Source organism: Lissotriton vulgaris, chromosome 6, assembly GCF_964263255.1.
Source record: "Lissotriton vulgaris chromosome 6, aLisVul1.2, whole genome shotgun sequence".
Classification (NCBI taxonomy): domain Eukaryota; kingdom Metazoa; phylum Chordata; class Amphibia; order Caudata; family Salamandridae; genus Lissotriton; species Lissotriton vulgaris.
The window spans coordinates 1,720,820,619-1,720,841,639 of NC_141694.1; positions in this window are offsets into that span (position 1 = coordinate 1,720,820,619).

Consider the following 21,021-nt stretch of genomic DNA (forward strand, 5'->3'; position numbering starts at 1 on the left):
AGACCGTAGTTTTAGGTTTGCCCAGACGGATGATAGGACCCTATACAATGCCTGGGAAAATGCCCACGTGCATCATAGCTCTCAGGCCCAAAGGTGCCCACGGTTTGTGATTCAAAAAGACCTGTTGTACAGAGAAGCTGAAGAAGGGGGTCGTCTCCAATTGGTAGTCCCTGTGTCTTTCCGTGAACAGGTTCTATTTTTTGCACATGCCCATCTCACTGCTGGTCACTCTGGAAAAGAAAAGACTACAGACAGCATCTTACGCCATTTTTACTGGCCAGGAGTCTACAAAGACGTACAGACATATTGTGCGAAGTGCGAGATTTGCCAGAGAAGGAACACCCACCTCCCACCAGCAGCACCCCTGCAGCCGATGCCCACCATCGGTGTTCCTTTCGAACGCGTGGGAATGGACTTAATAGGCCCACTACCCAAGTCCTCGAGAGGAAATGTATATGCGCTCGTGATTGTGGATTATGCCACGAGGTTTATTGAAGCGTTTCCTCTAAGAACTCCTACAACCACCAACATTGCCGAGAAGTTCTTAGAGTTATTTGCACGCGTTGGATTCCCCAAAGAGGTCCTAACCGACCAGGGCACCCCGTTTACCTCCCGTTTGATGAAAGAGGTATGCAAATCACTGGACATTCGGCATATTAGGACGTCGGTCTACCACCCCCAGACCGACGGACTAGTGGAAAGATATAATCAGACTTTGAAGGCCACGCTGAAGAAAATGTTGTCCATAGAGGGTCCCGACTGGGACCGCTTGTTGCCACTAGCCCTGTATGTCCTCAGGGCACAAAAACAAAGCAGTCTAGGCTGTTCAGCCTTTGAACTGCTGTATGGCCGACTCCCAAGGTCGTTGCTGGAGATGACTAAGGATGCCTGGGAGACAGAAGACGAACAAGAACAGAAGTCTCTGCTTGAATGCACCTTACAGCTAAGGACTAAATTGGGCAAGCTCAGAAGCTTAGCGTATACCAACTTGGAGCAGCAGAAATTGAGACAGAAGAAATACTACGACCGGGGAAAGAAAATGAGGCGACTCCAAGTCGGTGAATGGGCATTGGTACTCCTCCCTTCTGTCTCCAAGAAAAACGAGTGGACAGGACCTTACGAGATACTGGATACTATAGGGAAGACCACCTGTAGACTTAAGGTGTCCCCCAGCAAGACCCAATGTTATCACATTAACCTCCTTAAAAAATGGATCGGCCCCATACCAAAGGGGACCAACCTGACCGTCCCCACGAATGCAGAGCAGTCGTCTACCTTACAACACCTGGTTATAAATGACGCTCTCTCAGGGCAAAAGAAGGAGGAACTGAACACAGTTTTACGCCCCTTTGCCAGGATCTTTTCGTATCTCCCAGGGAAGACTAATCTGGCGGAGCATCATATCGAGACCATTCCAGGGAAAACAATAAAACAAAGGCCGTACCGAATACCCGCAGCCAGAAGAGAGGCAGTAAGAAAAGAAGTTAGGGAGATGTTACGTCTCGGGGTCATCCGCCCGTCCAAAAGTAATTGGGCTTCCCCGATTGTCATGGTGCCCAAACCTGACGGATCCAAGCGTTTCTGCATGGACTTCAGAGCCCTCAATAACATCTCTACTTTCGATGCCTACCCTATTCCTCGGGTCGACGAATTGGTGGAAAAGCTCGGAGACGCGGTATACATCACCACCCTCGACCTCACCAAAGGGTACTGGCAGGTGCCCCTCCGTGAAGAGGACCGAAAGAAGACTGCCTTCATCACAGACGAAGGTTTGTACGAATTTACGGTCCTTCCTTTCGGCTTGCACGGGGCGCCTGCCACGTTCCAGCGGCTGATGAACCATGTATTAAAACCCTTTCCCACCTTCAGTTCAGCATACCTGGACGATATTGTGATTTATAGCCAAACGTGGCAAGAACATCTGGATCACCTGCAGACCATACTAACGGCGCTACGAGATGCCGGGCTTCACATCAATTCAAAGAAGTCGCGGGCTGCCTTCAACCGGGTAAAATACTTGGGATTCGTTCTGGGAGATGGAACCATATCCCCTCAGGCGGAAAAGGTAAAAGCCATCAAGAACACAGCCTTTCCGACTTGCAAAAAAGAGTTAAGGGCTTTCCTTGGGCTGGTTGGCTATTATAGACGCTTCATTCCCCGATTCGCGGAGGTTGCTACCCCCCTCACCAATCTCCTAAGAAAAGACGTAAAACCCCGTGAAATCCAATCCCCATCACCGATGGCTATCAAAGCATTCGAGGATCTCAAAACCATCATCACCTCGGCTCCTGTCCTAGAATCCCCTAACTTCCAGAAAATGTTCACATTGGCTACCGATGCTTCGGACGTAGGGATAGGGGCGGTCCTGTCTCAGTTGGGGGACGACGGCGATGAACACCCCATCCTGTTCACAAGTCGGAAGCTATTCCCCAGAGAGTGCAAATACTCCACGGTGGAGCGGGAGTGTTTAGCAATAAAATGGGCCATTGACAAGCTGCAATATTACCTGGAGGGTCGGCCGTTCATCCTTCAAACGGACCATGCTCCATTGAAATGGATGTACCAGAACCAAAGTCGCAACCCTAGAATCCTCAGGTGGTTCTTGTCCCTGCAGCCCTACACATTCACAGTACAGCATAGGAAGGGTGTGGAGAATGGGAATGCGGATTATTTATCGAGGGTCTTTCCTCTCCCCGATCGGGAGACTCCAGGGGGGGAGGTGTGTGATGGGGAGGACCTGGAGTGGTGGACTACGACTCCCTTGACACCAATGTCTCTCCCCTTTCAACAGCGCGAGACACCCTGCCAGGAGGACGATTGGCTCTCTAAAGACTACGGGTACAATTGGGACGATGAGAACATTAAAGGACAGGGCGCCTTTAACTGCGCCTCTCAGATTGCCGAGACTCCTCCCCTTGATGACGTCGCGGGCCCTGCCGAGCCAAAAGAAGGACAACCCAGGAAGTGGACGGACGGCGTATCCCCGGAGGAAGAAGGAGTCGGAGACCGGAGAAGGAGAGAGCTAACATTGAGTCGGCAGGAGAGCCTAGACGGAGGAGACGAGACGAGCCCCGGCGACACCAGCAAGCCAGGAGGCCAACGACCCCACGAGCCGCCCCGCCACGCTCCCGGGGGAGGAGTGTGGCTTTCAGAGGTACGGGGCAAGGTAGCGGGTTGGGTGGGACGGCGTCTGCACCCTCCGGAGTAAAAACCGAGCGCTAGTGTAAAATTGTATAGTCGATGTGAAAACCCCCCCCTTTCACGAGCACCAGAGCACTCGGTATCGCTGTATCAAAAATTCACTTGAGCACTTGGTTCTCCCTCACACCCGGCCCCACTGCATGACGTGAAGTGAACGTCCCAGTGACCCTTTCCTTTTGTTCTCTTCTGTTACATATCGTTTGCCTTTCCGGACCACTGGGCCATCTCGAGACTGGATCCAGACAGGAGAAGACATCCTGGAGCCTATTAAGAATACCAGAACGGATCCTGCAGCGTTTGCTAGGGAGAGACTTACTAGTAGAAGCCGGAGAGCATATATAAAAATAAAACCATCTTTAAAATCACTGATCAAAGTCTCGGACTCGGTTACTCCCACTACTCCTGCTCCTTTACAGGAGGAAAAACCAAAGTACAATTTTCACTTCTCAAAAGCGCAAATGGCAGCAATTCACACCATAAGCGCAGAAGTAAAAACCCAAATAAGTCCCATAAAATCACCTTGTTTAACTTCATCAAGTAAAAAACGCAAAAAGAGAAATGAATCAGAAACAAGTCTGGGCACGAATCTCAAAGAAAAATCTACAATAAAAAATTGGCTGATAAAGACTACAGCACAAATCCATGTACCTCTTAGTCAAGCGATGTCCACACCAAACAAAATAACCAAAGAGGGCAATGAAAAAACTTAGTACTTATCAACCAAAGTAAATTAGGATCTCAAACAAAATTGCAGAAAAGTGTACAAAATATTGACTGGTCAAAATCTTTCTCAATTTTTGAAGAAACAGAACTCCGGATAAGGAAGTTGAACCAGCGCAACTTAGTCATGAAAATTGGGAAAATCGGAACATCCAGAAAGAAATGAAAATGAAAATGGATATAAAAGGAAACCAACATCTACTCCAAAAATACTTACATCAAGCCCAATCAGACAACCGACCAGTAAATTTCAGGCGTCTGATGTAGCGAAAGAGGTGATAAAAGAAGAATACCCAATAACTATCTCTTCCTCAGGCAGCTTTAATACAACCACAGGGGTACGGATGCAACAAACTGAAGCACAGTTCGCACTCTGGGGGGATGCTTTTTTAAAAAGCTTACATCAAGCAATCAACGCGTTGAATTTTCAATCAAACAAACTCAATGTTCAGGTGGACCTGATGAACCTAATTGCAACTCATATAGTGGGTATAAATTCGAAATTGGATAAAATCTCGTTGTATCTAACAAAAGAAAAGGAGGAAGATAAAAAATGGAAAGCTAAGTTAATGGAACAAAATTGTGTCTGTGGGGACATAATAGACAAACTGGCATCCTTACCTGACATTCTGAAAGAAATACTAGCGGTAACACATTCAAAAAACAACAAAGGAGATAATTCTAATGATGAGGCCATAAAAACTGGAAAACAAAATAGAACAATTCCCCCTGTTGAAAAGGAAAAAACCCAAAACGAGTCAGAAGAAAATGAACCAACAAAGAGAGGACAAGATGAAAATAAAACAATGGGATCATCAGGTACAATAGAACCTTTAACCAAAAGACAGCGGAAACGGGCAAGGAAGGCAAGAAAAAATGCTACTAAAAGTAAGCAAGGAAAACAGATCTTTGCCATTTTTGAACGAAAGAAGAAAGAGGCCCGAAATTATCAGTTCATAGAAAATTCTGTCAAAGAAGTCGGTAATCAAGAAATAAACATAGAAAAAGCTGAAGAATACTAAAAAATTCCAAAGCAGAACGAAATCACATCAATTACGCAAGGAAAAGCAAAGGACGAGGGAAAATCAAATACAAACATACTGAATAAAAAAATAAACAAAGTAACTGAGATAGTAAAAATAGATCACTGTGAGGCAATAGAACAACAAAAAGTACATGTAAATGCATTAACACAAAAACAGGAGGATGAAATATCGGCACAGAAATGTTCAAAATGGCAGACAGGAGGAAACTCATCACACAGCCTGAACATAATGGAAAAAGAACAAAGTCAAAAAACACAAGTAGAGCAAGCAAGGGAAACTAACACGCGCCTAACCATAACGGTAGGAAAACAAGGAAGAACATGCAATGATTTACATGGAATTCAACCAAATGTTAAGCTGGGACAAAATACATGTAACGTACCAACAGACCGAGAATTAATGAATCTTCAAAAAGTGGTAACATTGGTGGATTCCAGTCGACCGGAAACAACAACTACGGTAGGACAATACGGACAAATACCATATATTCGTCTCGATCAAATAGAGGGAAAAAGAGAAGTTCATCAAAAACGAAATTTCGAAACGGCAAGTACAGAAACAGACTGTAAATTACTATTTTCAGCCGGAATACCAAACAAGAGGCAAATTGGACACGTTGAACCGGGGAAATATACTGAGATTGTTTGAAGAGATACCGAAACTAAGGAGAATAACAACAAGTGACCTCAAATCAGTAGAATTTATCCAAACAAACAAAGAGAAAGATATGGAAATAAGCAGCACCACGTGGGCATCAAAAGATATAGTAGAGCTCATCTTTTCGACTAGGACATACTTTGTAGAATGGGGAATAACTCTAGAGCGCCAAACACCAATAAAGTACCCATTCCCTTTATTAAATAATAAGGCTTCCCAATCCAATAATACAAACGAAAAAATGTATACAATCCTGAAGGGAGCAAGAAACAAATCAATCAACGAACAAGATCAGAACAGCACAAAAATAAAGCAGCTGAACCAGGGGTTGAAGGAAGATAAAGACTGGTCTTGTTTATCACAGGCCCTAAACTCTCATCGATCCTGATGGAAGTAATTTTGTCCAAAATAATCAAAGACATAATATCAAGTCAAACCAGGAACCAGAGAGAAGAAAAAAAATGTGCTCGTGGAACGTACATGGTTTTAAAGAAATGACTCAAGGACAAGTGACAATAGACTTCCTGAGTAATTTCGAAATAATACTTCTCCAGGAAACATGGAACGAAATTCCGAGGCAAATCATGGGATATGAGGAACATCATGTAATGGCGGAAAAATTTGCAAAGTATGGACACCCAAGGGGAGAATTATCCACTTTTATAACAAACTACCTAAACTGGAAAACCGAGTCGCTTGATCCAGGGGAGAACTGGATACAAGTCATCAAACTAGAGAATAAAGGAAGCAAAGACAGTTTAGGATGGAAACTACTGATCATAAATATATACATCCATCCAGATAAGGCCACAAAAATGTAAAAAATACTAACGTTAATAAATTTGATAAAAACTTTACATAAAACTCACCAATTTCATGAGATATTTATCTCAGGCGATTTCAACAGTAATATAATAAAAGCCATGCAGGACAAAAATAAAAACCATAAAATATGGAACGAACTGGAATCATTAGGATTATCGATCTTAAATGGAAACATGAAGGGAGATCGACCTGCAAAAACCACCTTCTCCATGGAAAGAAAAATTCCACACTAGACTTCACTCTAATTAGTAACAAACTAATAAAGATGGTTGATCATTTTGAAATACGAACCCGACCGGAGAGCGATCACTTTCCACAAGAGACCACACTGAGAAAAAACATCGAAGAAAAAACAAAGATAGAATTTCTCGCTGCTATTCCGGAAATACACAAATTGTAGAAAATCAAATGCAAGGGTCCCATAAAAAAGGAGATAATGGAAATGGTACAAGAACAAGTAGAAGCTATGGAGACCGCTGAAAATCTATCACTCGAAAGAAAATGGGAGAACTTACATAAACTTGTGCTAGGAAAATTCTCGGTAAATACATCAGTAATTTATGGACAAAAAGCTAACAAAGAGCCATGGTACAACACTAAACTAAGAGATAAAAAAAGGGAAATCGCGAAAAAATTAAGAACACAGGCTGCAGATAAGAGGTTAGGAAAATAAGTAGACAATAATGAAATACAGAAAATGAGAAAAGAATATAAAGAGGAATGCAGAAAAGCGAAAAAATTGCACATGGAGATAATTTGGGAAGATTTGCTAAGAACAAGCAAACTACCAAATAGTGGTGAATTCAGGAACATAATTAATAAACTATCAAAAGGAACGGGTGGACAATATAACATTGGAATAAGCGAAACAACATGGTTTCATTATATTGAAAGCCTATATAAGACCCACAGGAACCATATCCCCAAAGAAATAAATAAAGACTTCAAAAAAAGTTTGGATCAAAAAGAAGCAGAAACCGGACAAAGAAAAAATGATCAGCATGAAAGTACAAATCCAGAAGAACAAACCCTTCTGACAACAGTTAAACAAACAACCACCCTGATAAAAAAACTGACAGCGGAAGGAGCAGCAGGCCCCAATGGGATTCCAAACGCCTTATTTAAACATGATCCCGATTTTTGGGCAAAATACCTGACGCCACTATTCAATCATGTATATAAAGAAAAAAAGATACCGCAGTCCTGGCAGGGTAACATCTTCCACCCAATATACAAAAACGGGTGCAGAATGGAACCCGGGAATTACAGATTGATAGCACTAATTGATGTAGAGGCAAAGCTCTTCGCATCTTGTATATTGATTCACCTCCGACATTGGATAAACGAAAACAAAATAGTACCAAAATTCCAAACGGGTTTTATGGAAGGTACGGGTTGCACAACTAATCTTTCAGCACTGGCATTACTAATCGAAGGAGCGGGAAAAAAGAAGACCGGACTAATAGCCTGCTATATAGATCTGAAATCCGCCTTCGATCGAGTTCCAAGACACCGCCTATGGAAAAAACTGGAAACTTGGGGCCTACCACCGGCTCTTATTGAAATTATAATAGCCTTATATAGTGGAACGTGGGCAAAAGTAAAGCTTTGTGATGGGAGACGAATATCCACAGAATTAAAAATAAGAAATGGCCTCAAACAGGGCTGTGTGCTCTCTCCAAGCCTTTTTAACATATATTTGGCAGATTTGGAAAGTCATCTGCAGAACGTGAACGGACATCCACCAAAATTGGCCAACGAATGCATCCAGTTTTTACAATATGCAGACGATATTGTAGTTTTAAGTCAAACACCGATAGGTCTCCAAAGAATAATATCCAAACTAATGGACTACTTTGACTGCGAAGGTCTGGAATTAAACATCAAACAAACAAAAGTGGTGAGATTGGCGGGCTCAAGTAGACGATCATTCAAGTGGTACACAAAGGACAAACATATTGAGGAAACAACATCATACAAATACCTGGGGGTTACAATAAGCAAAGATATGTCCTTGTTATATCAAAAAAGAAACATCGTTGCAAAAGCACAGTCACTGAGTTTCGCGTACAGAACACTTCTAAAGAAATTGCAATACCCATCACATGACCATCTCCTAAAAGTAATGGCAGCCCAAGTATTACCATCCCTTTCCTATGGACTAGAAATATGGCACGGGAAAGAAATTGACATTTTAAACACCCTCCAGACAAAAATATATAAATCAGTGTTTAACCTTTACAAAGGATCAGCTCCAGCACAAATAAGATTGGAATTTGGATTGCAAAATCAAACATATCAAAGGAAAGCAGTCCTAGCGAAATGGTGCTGGAAATTGAGATCAGCAGAATTAGGATCATTAAACAACCTATGTTGGCTAGAAATCAAAAAACAATATGATCAACAAGAACCCAATTCTTGGGGTGGCGATTTGCGAACATCCTTAGAAACCCTTAAAATAGAGGAGATCTGGAACAGTCAACTGGAAGAAGCATCCTTTAAAAAGATTTGCAAACTAAATGCAAAAGCTCTATCACTGATAGAAGACAAAAAGACTCTGGCTAAACGTCGACACGCATGGACTGTTTTAAATTTGTATAAACAATTAAAACCGCAACCTTACCTCATGGCACATTTCCGGCTATCTATAAAAATGAAATTCATGGCTTTCAGATTGGGCGACTATTTTTCCAAAGACTTGATTCCGTAATGTAAAGATACACACCAGGGACCAAGATGTAGATTATGTGGGTACCATACGGAAACACTGTGTCATCTTCTGTATACGTGTGAGTCAACAAAAGACGAGAGAAGAACTTTATTAAAACCAGTCCTAAATATGTTTCAGATCCGCACCTGCAGGCAGGCAGTTATCAGCTGGATGGGAGCTGGTTCGAACATTTTAATATGTCGCGGGGTAAAATTTATGAAAATAGTAGAGACTCTGTTTTTAAAAGCTGAAACGACCTAAAAATGGCGACTGGAAAATAAGGTTTTACTTTTAATGAAATAGAAAATATATTTTAAGAAAATGAATTTTATCTTTTCGCTATTTAATTGAAATTTGTATATGTATACTTTATGGTTGTGATAAATAAATAAAGTAAATTTTTGACTGACTGACACAAGCGCAAGTACTTATACAAAAAGGATCTGAGACGTCCAGATCCAGAGAACCTGACTAGCTACTGAGACATGACACCTTTCGGTCTGTTTCAGAAACAGGGAAAGAAAACTTTTTCTTTATAGTCCCCTCACTCACCGGAGTTTCCTCACGTTGACATGCTTCATCATAGGGGCTTCCCAACCCGCTGCGGGTTGAGGCGTGCTACAACTGACGATATTGCGTAGGAGCACTTTATTATGAAGACTATGTGTTGTGTAATGTGAGAGAAAGGGGAAAATGAAGTGGAGTGAAAAGGTTAAAAATATCCTACTAGTGAGCTAAACTAACTTTATTCAGGCTCCTCGTGGATACATTAAAAATGGGGTGGTTTACTAGGTGAGCCGGTTCTATTATGAAACACAGTACCCTAGTAAAAAGTCAACTAGTTTCGAGCTGTACCCCACAGCTCTTCTTCAGGACTACAACAGGGTCCAGCCCTGTGAGTACCACTCCAAGCGCAAGTACGCCTTGAATTTGGGTTACTAAATCAGCACCCAGTTAGACAAACTGCCATACTGAAAATGTGTTGGAAATTAAGAGCAGTTCAAGAGGACACGCTGATGGGCTTTTGTTGGACTGAAATAAACAACCAAACAAATGCAATTAATGCATGGAAATCAGCATTTGAAGAAGCACTGACAAACCTTAACATGCAAGAGGCATGGAACACCAATTACACCTTCGCGGCTTTAAAAAAAGTAGCAAACGGCGCAGCAAAACAAAAATCCTGGATGACAGACAAAGCCGCGCTAGCAAAGAAAAAACACGGTTGGATGGTGCTCGCCACGTACGAGAGATGTGCCCCGCAACCTTATTTAGTCACTCACATAACTGCTTCCACCCAACAAATGCTTCTAAGAATACGGCTGGGAACTTACGTTTCAAAAGATCAGATACCTGCATGAAAGCAAACATGGCCGACATCACTCTGCAGACTCTGTGGCCAATCAGATGAAACGTTGATTCACATTTTGTGCATTTGTCCATCTTTGACCAATTTGAGACGCTACTATCTATTGTACATATTTAGTTTATTTCACATCAGATCATGTCGGCCCGCTGTCATGTTAGCACTGAACAGTCACCAGCTGCAGACAGCTTGTAGGGCCATCAGATTCTTACAGAAGGCGAGCACCTTAATATTGAAAACTGAAAAAATTGAGACAATCGGTACCAAATTGAAGGTCTGAAGTGTAATGAATGGCTCAGAACAGCAATATTAATTTTTTTTTTTAAATAATAAGGTCATTATAGAATGTAAACATACTTTTACTCCATGCCAGTTTGAACAATTTTGTAATTGTATCAATATTGTAAAGGTTTTGATTAATCATACACAATAAATTTACTTTAACTTTAACATATAGCGTATAAGCCCCCCATCCTCATAGAAATCGCCTATCTGGGCAATACCCTTATGCCTCCTACCCAAAGCCACACTATCCCAAAATATAGGTGGAAGAAGTTTTAACACGTTAGTTGGTGTATAATAAGTTAACCCTTTTAAGTCAGTTAGTTTACAAATTTTCCTCCAGACCTTAAATGCAGCTTCCAAGACTTTAAACCTAGTCATTTTATAGTAGCTGCCATCAATTTCTTTAAATAAACATCGTTTTGCCTCCCATCCTAAAATCAACTGAAATATTGAAGGAGCCTCTGTGGTGTTACCCACATCCTCGCCAGTCAATAATATACAAATTTTTTGCAAAACAACCCCATATTATTAAAAAAGAAAGTCAAATATTCCCAGACCACCTCTTTCAATTGGAAGAGTCATAAATTTGCTAGCACGGCACTGTTTGCCGCGGGCCCAAAGGCATTTAGAACAAAGTGATTGCAAATTTTGCAGTTGAGTTACCGATATTTCAAGGGGATAGATCTAAATACATATAACACCCTAGGTAAGATATTCATCTTTATAATATTATCTCTACCTATTAGGGTCAAATGAAATCGACCTCATCTCTCTAATGAGTTGCTTATATTTCACTCTAATGCCCCCCAATTTGCATCAACCAGTTCTACCATTGATGTCTTAATTTTTGTGCCCAAATACGAAACTTCTCTTACTACTCTAGGATCTTGTAATACAATATTATTGGTACATAAAAGTTGTGTTTTGGTAACATTCAATTTATAGCCAGAAACTTGGCCAAACTCAACTGCTAACCGCTCAATCTCTTGAAGGGCAGTAGCAGGATTGTCCGAAGTCACGGCAATATAATCTGCATATGCAAACACTGAGTGCGGAATATCTTGAACAACAGAAGGCTTAATCAAATGACCCCTACTTAACATGTCCACAAACGGATTTATGTATGAAGCAAAAAGCAAAGGAGAACAGGGGCATCCTTGCCTTGTCCCTCTTGTAATTTTTACTGCATTAGATGTCAGCCCCATTGCAGCTATTCATGCAACCGGTGTAGCATACAAGACCTGTACGGCATTCATAAAACCTTTCTGAAAACCAGCATGTTTCATTAATTTCCACAAAGAATCCCATTCCACGCGGTTAAACGCTTTTTCCGTGTCTAATAGAAGTAACCCTAATTGTTGTTTCTCAACATGGGCAAAATCAAAAAGAGTCACTACTTTATTGGCATGTGCAACTGTACCCCTGCCAGGAATGAATCCATGTTGGCTTACAGATACCAATGCAGTAATATTTTTAGAGAGAGGGTTAGCAAGTATTTTCGAGTATATTTTACAGTCGCAATTTAATAAAGAAATCGGGAGGTATGACCCAGGCAGCTCTGGAGCTTAACCCTTCTTACTGAAAACCACAATAGTGGCTTCATCCCATGATTTAGGGGCCGTCCACATTGGAGCTGCCTTAAAAGTGGCAAGCAACATTTCTTTCAATTGCTCAAAAAAGAGCTTATAAATCTCTCCAGGAATATTGTCAGGACCCGCTGCTTTCCCCAAAAGAAACATTTCTAGGTTTGGCATCAACCCCAAAGCCTGCCATCTCCAAAACAATTGGGGCATGATCTGATGATATCCTGGGAAATATTTGCATTGACGCCCCCACTAAAGAGGCTGTCATTAAAAAAATGTAATCCAGTCGAACCATTTTTTCGTGGGAAAGGAGTAAAACGTATACCCTGGGTCAGTCGAATGTAATTTGCCCCATGCATCAGTTAAACCATGATGTTTTAATAAATTGCAAAGGGCCTTAAATACCCGGGCTTTGTGTCCTCTATACTGTTGAGGTCCACCAACCAACTCTTGGCTAGTTAAATTAATGTTTATATCCCCACATATAATCAGTGGTGTTGCCCAGGATACTAACTCCAAATGTAATTGCTCTAAGATTGAGGCCTCATCTAAATTAAACCCATAAATGGTGCATAATGTAAAATTCCGGATTTCCACTCTACATTCAACTATGGCCCAACCACCTAGCTTATCTGCCAAGCAGCGACTCACCGTATGCATATTTTTTCAAACTAATATCGCAACCCCCGAGTCATTACTGATTGCTGGGAGGCCGCAACTACTGCAAACCCTAAATCTGTTAAAAGATGGTGTTTGCTCCATGGCAGATGCGCCTCTTGAAGACCTACAAAGTCCGGCTGAGTGTTTCGCAGTTCGGCGGATACCCTCTCCCTTTTGTTAATATTATTGAGGCCTGAAACATTTAAAGAACATATTTTAATCCCTCTAGAAACCATTAGAGAGCCAAAACCGGGTTCAATATTTGATACCTTATTAAGCATTTTAACATAAAGTAAACTACAAGCTTGTATCTGCATTTTTATTTTATTGCTCTTCTCCATTTTTGAAACTGTGGATTTTTACCCATTTTTCCCCCACCTCAGGTACCCTTCACCCCATCCAACCCCCCACTTCCCCTCCATAACCCCCCAATTCCCCAGGCTTTAGGACTTATGGTCCTGTAGATGTCACGCTTCCGTGGTCCCCTGCCCGTACTTGCAAGTTCGTCCAGTCGGGAAAGAGGAAATCCTTACCTCCACCAGACTGGTAGGAAGTAAATTTTTTTTCATATTATTATTTTTAAGAATTGTAAAGAGACAAGAGTAAATTGCTTAACAATCTCACCACAAAAGGATAACACCCTTATACATGTAATAGCTCCTTGACCCTAATACCTAGATAGAATTCAAATACTCCTTGGCCAGGCCCTTATTAGTGAAAAATCGAGTGCGTTCTAGAAAAAAAAAATTCAGCTTAGCAGGATTCATTAAGTATGCCTGCGCCCCTTTAGCCTGAAACTAACTAATTAGCTGGCGTGACTGCCAGCGATTCTCCATAGTATATCTACAAAAGTTTGGCCTAACAAAAAATTCAAATTCAACCCCCGCGCTTTTCTTGTCGGGGCGAGCCAGCTGAAAAACCTCCTCACGAGCCAAAAAACTGTTAAAGGAGATTTAATAAAACTCTAGGCTTATTCTCAGTTTGCCCAGCACGAAGACGAATGTTGAAAGGAAACCTATGCGCTCTTTCAATCTCCCTGTCCCAATCCCATTTGCTTAGTTCAGGAAAGGCATTTTTATACAGTTCCACAATAAATTTGCGATGGTCCTGTCCTTCCTTTCCTTCTGGAATCTGTAAGACTCTCAAATTGTTCCTGCATGCGAAATTCTGAAAATCGGCCATTTTCCATTGAGTGTCCTCCTTAATGTTGCACAGTGATTCTGCAGTAGACTTTTGTTGCGCCAGTTCATCCTCTAAGTTTGCTATCCGAGGTTCTGCATCGTTAAACCGTGATGAAAAGTCAGCCTGAGACTTAGCCAACCGGCAAACCGAACTCTGCAATTTCCGGCACAAATTTTGGACCCTTTGGCTCTCCTCATGAGTTTCATCACGATGGGACATTATTGACTGATATATCAGTGACAACAAAATTTCCTCTTCCAGGGGGTTGTATGATTCATAGTCAACAGGTTGATGTAGCCTTTGCGCCCCTCCCTTATCTGTTATAGGTTTAGGTCTTTTTCGCACTGTATGAGGGCTACCATCAGCAAAGTCAACTGAATCATCCAAGCAGATGCTACTATGAGCGCTGCCACCGTCCATATTCATCTACCTGGAGTGCTGTAAAACCAAATCTTCGCAGGATGATGTAGACTGATATGATAAAGAATAAAAATCTCCAGATTCCGCATCCAGTGACTGAGCTTGAACATTTCCCTGATGGGTAACAGACTGGAGATTAAAAAGTTGGGTATCGCCCTGTTTGGGAGCTTCTACACCTGCAGCACCCTCCAAAGTATTCATATCCAAAGAGCCCTCAATCACAGTACTGCCTGCGGTAGTGCTTGAGATCGTAGACATAGTATCTTGCTGTAATTGCAAACCCGGCACAACCGTTGTTCCTAAGTTACGCACCATGACTCCTGTTGTTGCCTCTGATACTTGTAATCCATTTTCTTAGACTGAAACAGTTTTTCTCCCCTTCCGTTTTTCTTTTGTCACAGAAAAAATTGCCAGTATTTTTCCATTATCAGACCCGCCCGCTGTAACTCCTGTGGCCTCCAAATCTTTTTTAACATTTTTGAGCAAATTACAGAGATTCTTATTGCTCTCCTCGGTCTCGCCACAAGGATTATGATCCTCTTGGGCTCGCGGTCTGCCTCAGGGCCCCTTCGGCCGCATCCTCGCTCTGCACTCGCAGCTTACAGCTCGAATGTGAGTGCAGTCAATGGTGGAAACATACCCTGCTCTTGGGAGGCGGAGTCAGTCTGCAGCTTCAGCCGCCTAACGAGTCCTTCGGCCTGAGGAGTCCCGCTGCGAGAGAAATCAATGCTTCAGGCATCAGCTGCTTCTAACGTTCAAAGAAGGATCCCCTGAAAGGCAGCGTAAGTATCACGATTATGCACACACTGAAAATGTTTTAAGGTGCCCTTTAAACAAAAATAGAGTAGCAGGCTACTATCATCGCCGTCCCCGTCTTTCCTCCGTTCCGCCAACTTGCAAGATGGGGCAGGAGCGGTCAGCTTATGCGTCCACTCGCGTGGACGCCATCTTGGTTTTTTAAAATAATTATTGTTCATGTTTTTTAATATAGTATTTTAATTGTTAGTAGTTTTCAAATTTACTATAAAAATATTTTTATTTTAAGTACTGTGTCAGGTTGTGGGGTTGTGGGTTTTAAAAGTTCAGGGTGGGAAATAAATGAATTATAATTAATTAATAATTCATTTTAAATTAATATTTTCATGTAATTAATCATTATTTATGTTAATTGTATAATTAATCTGAAAAAAGGGGCTGATTACGATCAGGTTCACTGCGATCATTTTGCCATTTTCCATCCGCCAGATTGTGATGGAGGGTGATGTGCTGGCGGCCGTAAAGCCCGAGCACCACTGGTCAGAGAGTGGCAATTGTTCCGATTGCCTGTTGGACCGCCTGCATCCCTAGAATAGTTGCGGTGCCTAGCAGGCTTAACATGTCCACAAACGGATTTATGTATGAAGCAAAAAGCAAAGGAGAACAGGGGCATCCTTGCCTTGTCCCTCTTGTAATTTTTACTGCATTAGATGTCAGCCCCATTGCAGCTATTCATGCAACCGGTGTAGCATACAAGACCTGTACGGCATTCATAAAACCTTTCTGAAAACCAGCATGTTTCATTAATTTCCACAAAGAATCCCATTCCACGCGGTTAAACGCTTTTTCCGTGTCTAATAGAAGTAACCCTAATTGTTGTTTCTCAACATGGGCAAAATCAAAAAGAGTCACTACTTTATTGACATGTGCAACTGTACCCCTGCCAGGAATGAATCCATGTTGGCTTACAGATACCAATGCAGTAATATTTTTAGAGAGAGGGTTAGCAAGTATTTTCGAGTATATTTTACAGTCGCAATTTAATAAAGAAATCGGGAGGTATGACCCAGGCAGCTCTGGAGCTTAACCCTTCTTACTGAAAACCACAATAGTGGCTTCATCCCATGATTTAGGGGCCGTCCACATTGGAGCTGCCTTAAAAGTGGCAAGCAACATTTCTTTCAATTGCTCAAAAAAGAGCTTATAAATCTCTCCAGGAATATTGTCAGGACCCGCTGCTTTCCCCAAAAGAAACATTTCTAGGTTTGGCATCAACCCCAAAGCCTGCCATCTCCAAAACAATTGGGGCATGATCTGATGATATCCTGGGAAATATTTGCATTGACGCCCCCACTAAAGAGGCTGTCATTAAAAAAATGTAATCCAGTCGAACCATTTTTTCGTGGGAAAGGAGTAAAACGTATACCCTGGGTCAGTCGAATGTAATTTGCCCCATGCATCAGTTAAACCATGATGTTTTAATAAATTGCAAAGGGCCTTAAATACCCGGGCTTTGTGTCCTCTATACTGTTGAGGTCCACCAACCAACTCTTGGCTAGTTAAATTAATGTTTATATCCCCACATATAATCAGTGGTGTTGCCCAGGATACTAACTCCAAATGTAATTGCTCTAAGATTGAGGCCTCATCTAAATTAAACCCATAAATGGTGCATAATGTAAAATTCCGGATTTCCACTCTACATTCAACTATGGCCCAACCCCCTAGCTTATCTGCCAAGCAGCGACTCACCGTATGCATATTTTTTCAAACTAAGATCGCAACCCCCGAGTCATTACTGATTGCTGGGAGGCCGCAACTACTGCAAACCCTAAATCTGTTAAAAGATGGTGTTTGCTCCATGGCAGATGCGCCTCTTGAAGACCTACAAAGTCCGGCTGAGTGTTTCGCAGTTCGGCGGATACCCTTTCCCTTTTGTTAATATTATTGAGGCCTGAAACATTTAAAGAACATATTTTAATCCCTCTAGAAACCATTAGAGAGCCAAAACCGGGTTCAATATTTGATACCTTATTAAGCATTTTAACATAAAGTAAACTACAAGCCTGTATCTGCATTTTTATTTTATTGCTCTTCTCCATTTTTGAAACTGTGGATTTTTACCCATTTTTCCCCCACCTCAGGTACCCTTCACCCCATCCAACCCCCCACTTCCCCTCCATAACCCCCCAATTCCCCAGGCTTTAGGACTTATGGTCCTGTAGATGTCACGCTTCCGTGGTCCCCTGCCCGTACTTGCAAGTTCGTCCAGTCGGGAAAGAGGAAATCCTTACCTCCACCAGACTGGTAGGAAGTTAATTTTTTTTCATATTATTATTTTTAAGAATTGTAAAGAGACAAGAGTAAATTGCTTAACAATCTCACCACAAAAGGATAACACCCTTATACATGTAATAGCTCCTTGACCCTAATACCTAGATAGAATTCAAATACTCCTTGGCCAGGCCCTTATTAGTGAAAAATCGAGTGCGTTCTAGAAAAAAAAATTCAGCTTAGCAGGATTCATTAAGTATGCCTGCGCCCCTTTAGCCTGAAACTAACTAATTAGCTGGCGTGACTGCCAGAGATTCTCCATAGTATATCTACAAAAGTTTGGCCTAACAAAAAATTCAAATTCAACCCCCGCGCTCTTCTTGTCGGGGCGAGCCAGCTGAAAAACCTCCTCACGAGCCAAAAAACTGTTAAAGGAGATTTAATAAAACTCTAGGCTTATTCTCAGTTTGCCCAGCACGAAGACGAATGTTGAAAGGAAACCTATGCGCTCTTTCAATCTCCCTGTCCCAATCCCATTTGCTTAGTTCAGGAAAGGCATTTTTATACAGTTCCACAATAAATTTGCGATGGTCCTGTCCTTCCTTTCCTTCTGGAATCTGTAAGACTCTCAAATTGTTCCTGCATGCGAAATTCTGAAAATCGGCCATTTTCCATTGAGTGTCCTCCTTAATGTTGCACAGTGATTCTGCAGTAGACTTTTGTTGCGCCAGTTCATCCTCTAAGTTTGCTATCCGAGGTTCTGCATCGTTAAACCGTGATGAAAAGTCAGCCTGAGACTTAGCCAACCGGCAAACCGAACTCTGCAATTTCCGGCACAAATTTTGGACCCTTTGGCTCTCCTCATGAGTTTCATCACGATGGGACATTATTGACTGATATATCAGTGACAACAAAATTTCCTCTTCCAGGGGGTTGTATGATTCATAGTCAACAGGTTGATGTAGCCTTTGCGCCCCTCCCTTATCTGTTATAGGTTTAGGTCTTTTTCGCACTGTATGAGGGCTACCATCAGCAAAGTCTACTGAATCATCCAAGCAGATGCTACTATGAGCGCTGCCACCGTCCATATTCATCTACCTGGAGTGCTGTAAAACCAAATCTTCGCAGGATGATGTAGACTGATATGATAAAGAATAAAAATCTCCAGATTCCGCATCCAGTGACTGAGCTTGAACATTTCCCTGATGGGTAACAGACTGGAGATTAAAAAGTTGGGTATCGCCCTGTTTGGGAGCTTCTACACCTGCAGCACCCTCCAAAGTATTCATATCCAAAGAGCCCTTAATCACAGTACTGCCTGCGGTAGTGCTTGAGATCGTAGACATAGTATCTTGCTGTAATTGCAAACCCGGCACAACCGTTGTTCCTAAGTTACGCACCATGACTCCTGTTGTTGCCTCTGATACTTGTAATCCATTTTCTTAGACTGAAACAGTTTTTCTCCCCTTCCGTTTTTCTTTTGTCACAGAAAAAATTGCCAGTATTTTTCCATTATCAGACCCGCCCGCTGTAACTCCTGTGGCCTCCAAATCTTTTTTAACATTTTTGAGCAAATTACAGAGATTCTTATTGCTCTCCTCGGTCTCGCCACAAGGATTATGATCCTCTTGGGCTCGCGGTCTGCCTCAGGGCCCCTTCGGCCGCATCCTCGCTCTGCACTCGCAGCTTACAGCTCGAATGTGAGTGCAGTCAATGGTGGAAACATACCCTGCTCTTGGGAGGCGGAGTCAGTCTGCAGCTTCAGCCGCCTAACGAGTCCTTCGGCCTGAGGAGTCCCGCTGCGAGAGAAATCAATGCTTCAGGCATCAGCTGCTTCTAACGTTCAAAGAAGGATCCCCTGAAAGGCAGCGTAAGTATCACGATTATGCACACACTGAAAATGTTTTAAGGTGCCCTTTAAACAAAAATAGAGTAGCAGGCTACTATCATCGCCGTCCCCGTCTTTCCTCCGTTCCGCCAACTTGCAAGATGGGGCAGGAGCGGTCAGCTTATGCGTCCACTCGCGTGGACGCCATCTTGGTTTTTTAAAATAATTATTGTTCATGTTTTTTAATATAGTATTTTAATTGTTAGTAGTTTTCAAATTTACTATAAAAATATTTTTATTTTAAGTACTGTGTCAGGTTGTGGGGTTGTGGGTTTTAAAAGTTCAGGGCGGGAAATAAATGAATTATAATTAATTAATAATTCATTTTAAATTAATATTTTCATGTAATTAATCATTATTTATGTTAATTGTATAATTAATCTGAAAAAAGGGGCTGATTACGATCAGGTTCACTGCGATCATTTTGCCATTTTCCATCCGCCAGATTGTGATGGAGGGTGATGTGCTGGCGGCCGTAAAGCCCGAGCACCACTGGTCAGAGAGTGGCAATTGTTCCGATTGCCTGTTGGACCGCCTGCATCCCTAGAATAGTTGCGGTGCCTAGCAGGCTTAACATGTCCACAAACGGATTTATGTATGAAGCAAAAAGCAAAGGAGAACAGGGGCATCCTTGCCTTGTCCCTCTTGTAATTTTTACTGCATTAGATGTCAGCCCCATTGCAGCTATTCATGCAACCGGTGTAGCATACAAGACCTGTACGGCATTCATAAAACCTTTCTGAAAACCAGCATGTTTCATTAATTTCCACAAAGAATCCCATTCCACGCGGTTAAACGCTTTTTCCGTGTCTAATAGAAGTAACCCTAATTGTTGTTTCTCAACATGGGCAAAATCAAAAAGAGTCACTACTTTATTGACATGTGCAACTGTACCCCTGCCAGGAATGAATCCATGTTGGCTTACAGATACCAATGCAGTAATATTTTTAGAGAGAGGGTTAGCAAGTATTTTCGAGTATATTTTACAGTCGCAATTTAATAAAGAAATCGGGAGGTATGACCCAGGCAGCTCTGGAGCTTAACCCTTCTTACTGAAAACCACAATAGTGGCTTCATCCCATGATTTAGGGGCCGTCCACATTGGAGCTGCCTTAAAAGTGGCAAGCAACATTTCTTTCAATTGCTCAAAAAAGAGCTTATAAATCTCTCCAGGAATATTGTCAGGACCCGCTGCTTTCCCCAAAAGAAACATTTCTAGGTTTGGCATCAACCCCAAAGCCTGCCATCTCCAAAACAATTGGGGCATGATCTGATGATATCCTGGGAAATATTTGCATTGACGCCCCCACTAAAGAGGCTGTCATTAAAAAAATGTAATCCAGTCGAACCATTTTTTCGTGGGAAAGGAGTAAAACGTATACCCTGGGTCAGTCGAATGTAATTTGCCCCATGCATCAGTTAAACCATGATGTTTTAATAAATTGCAA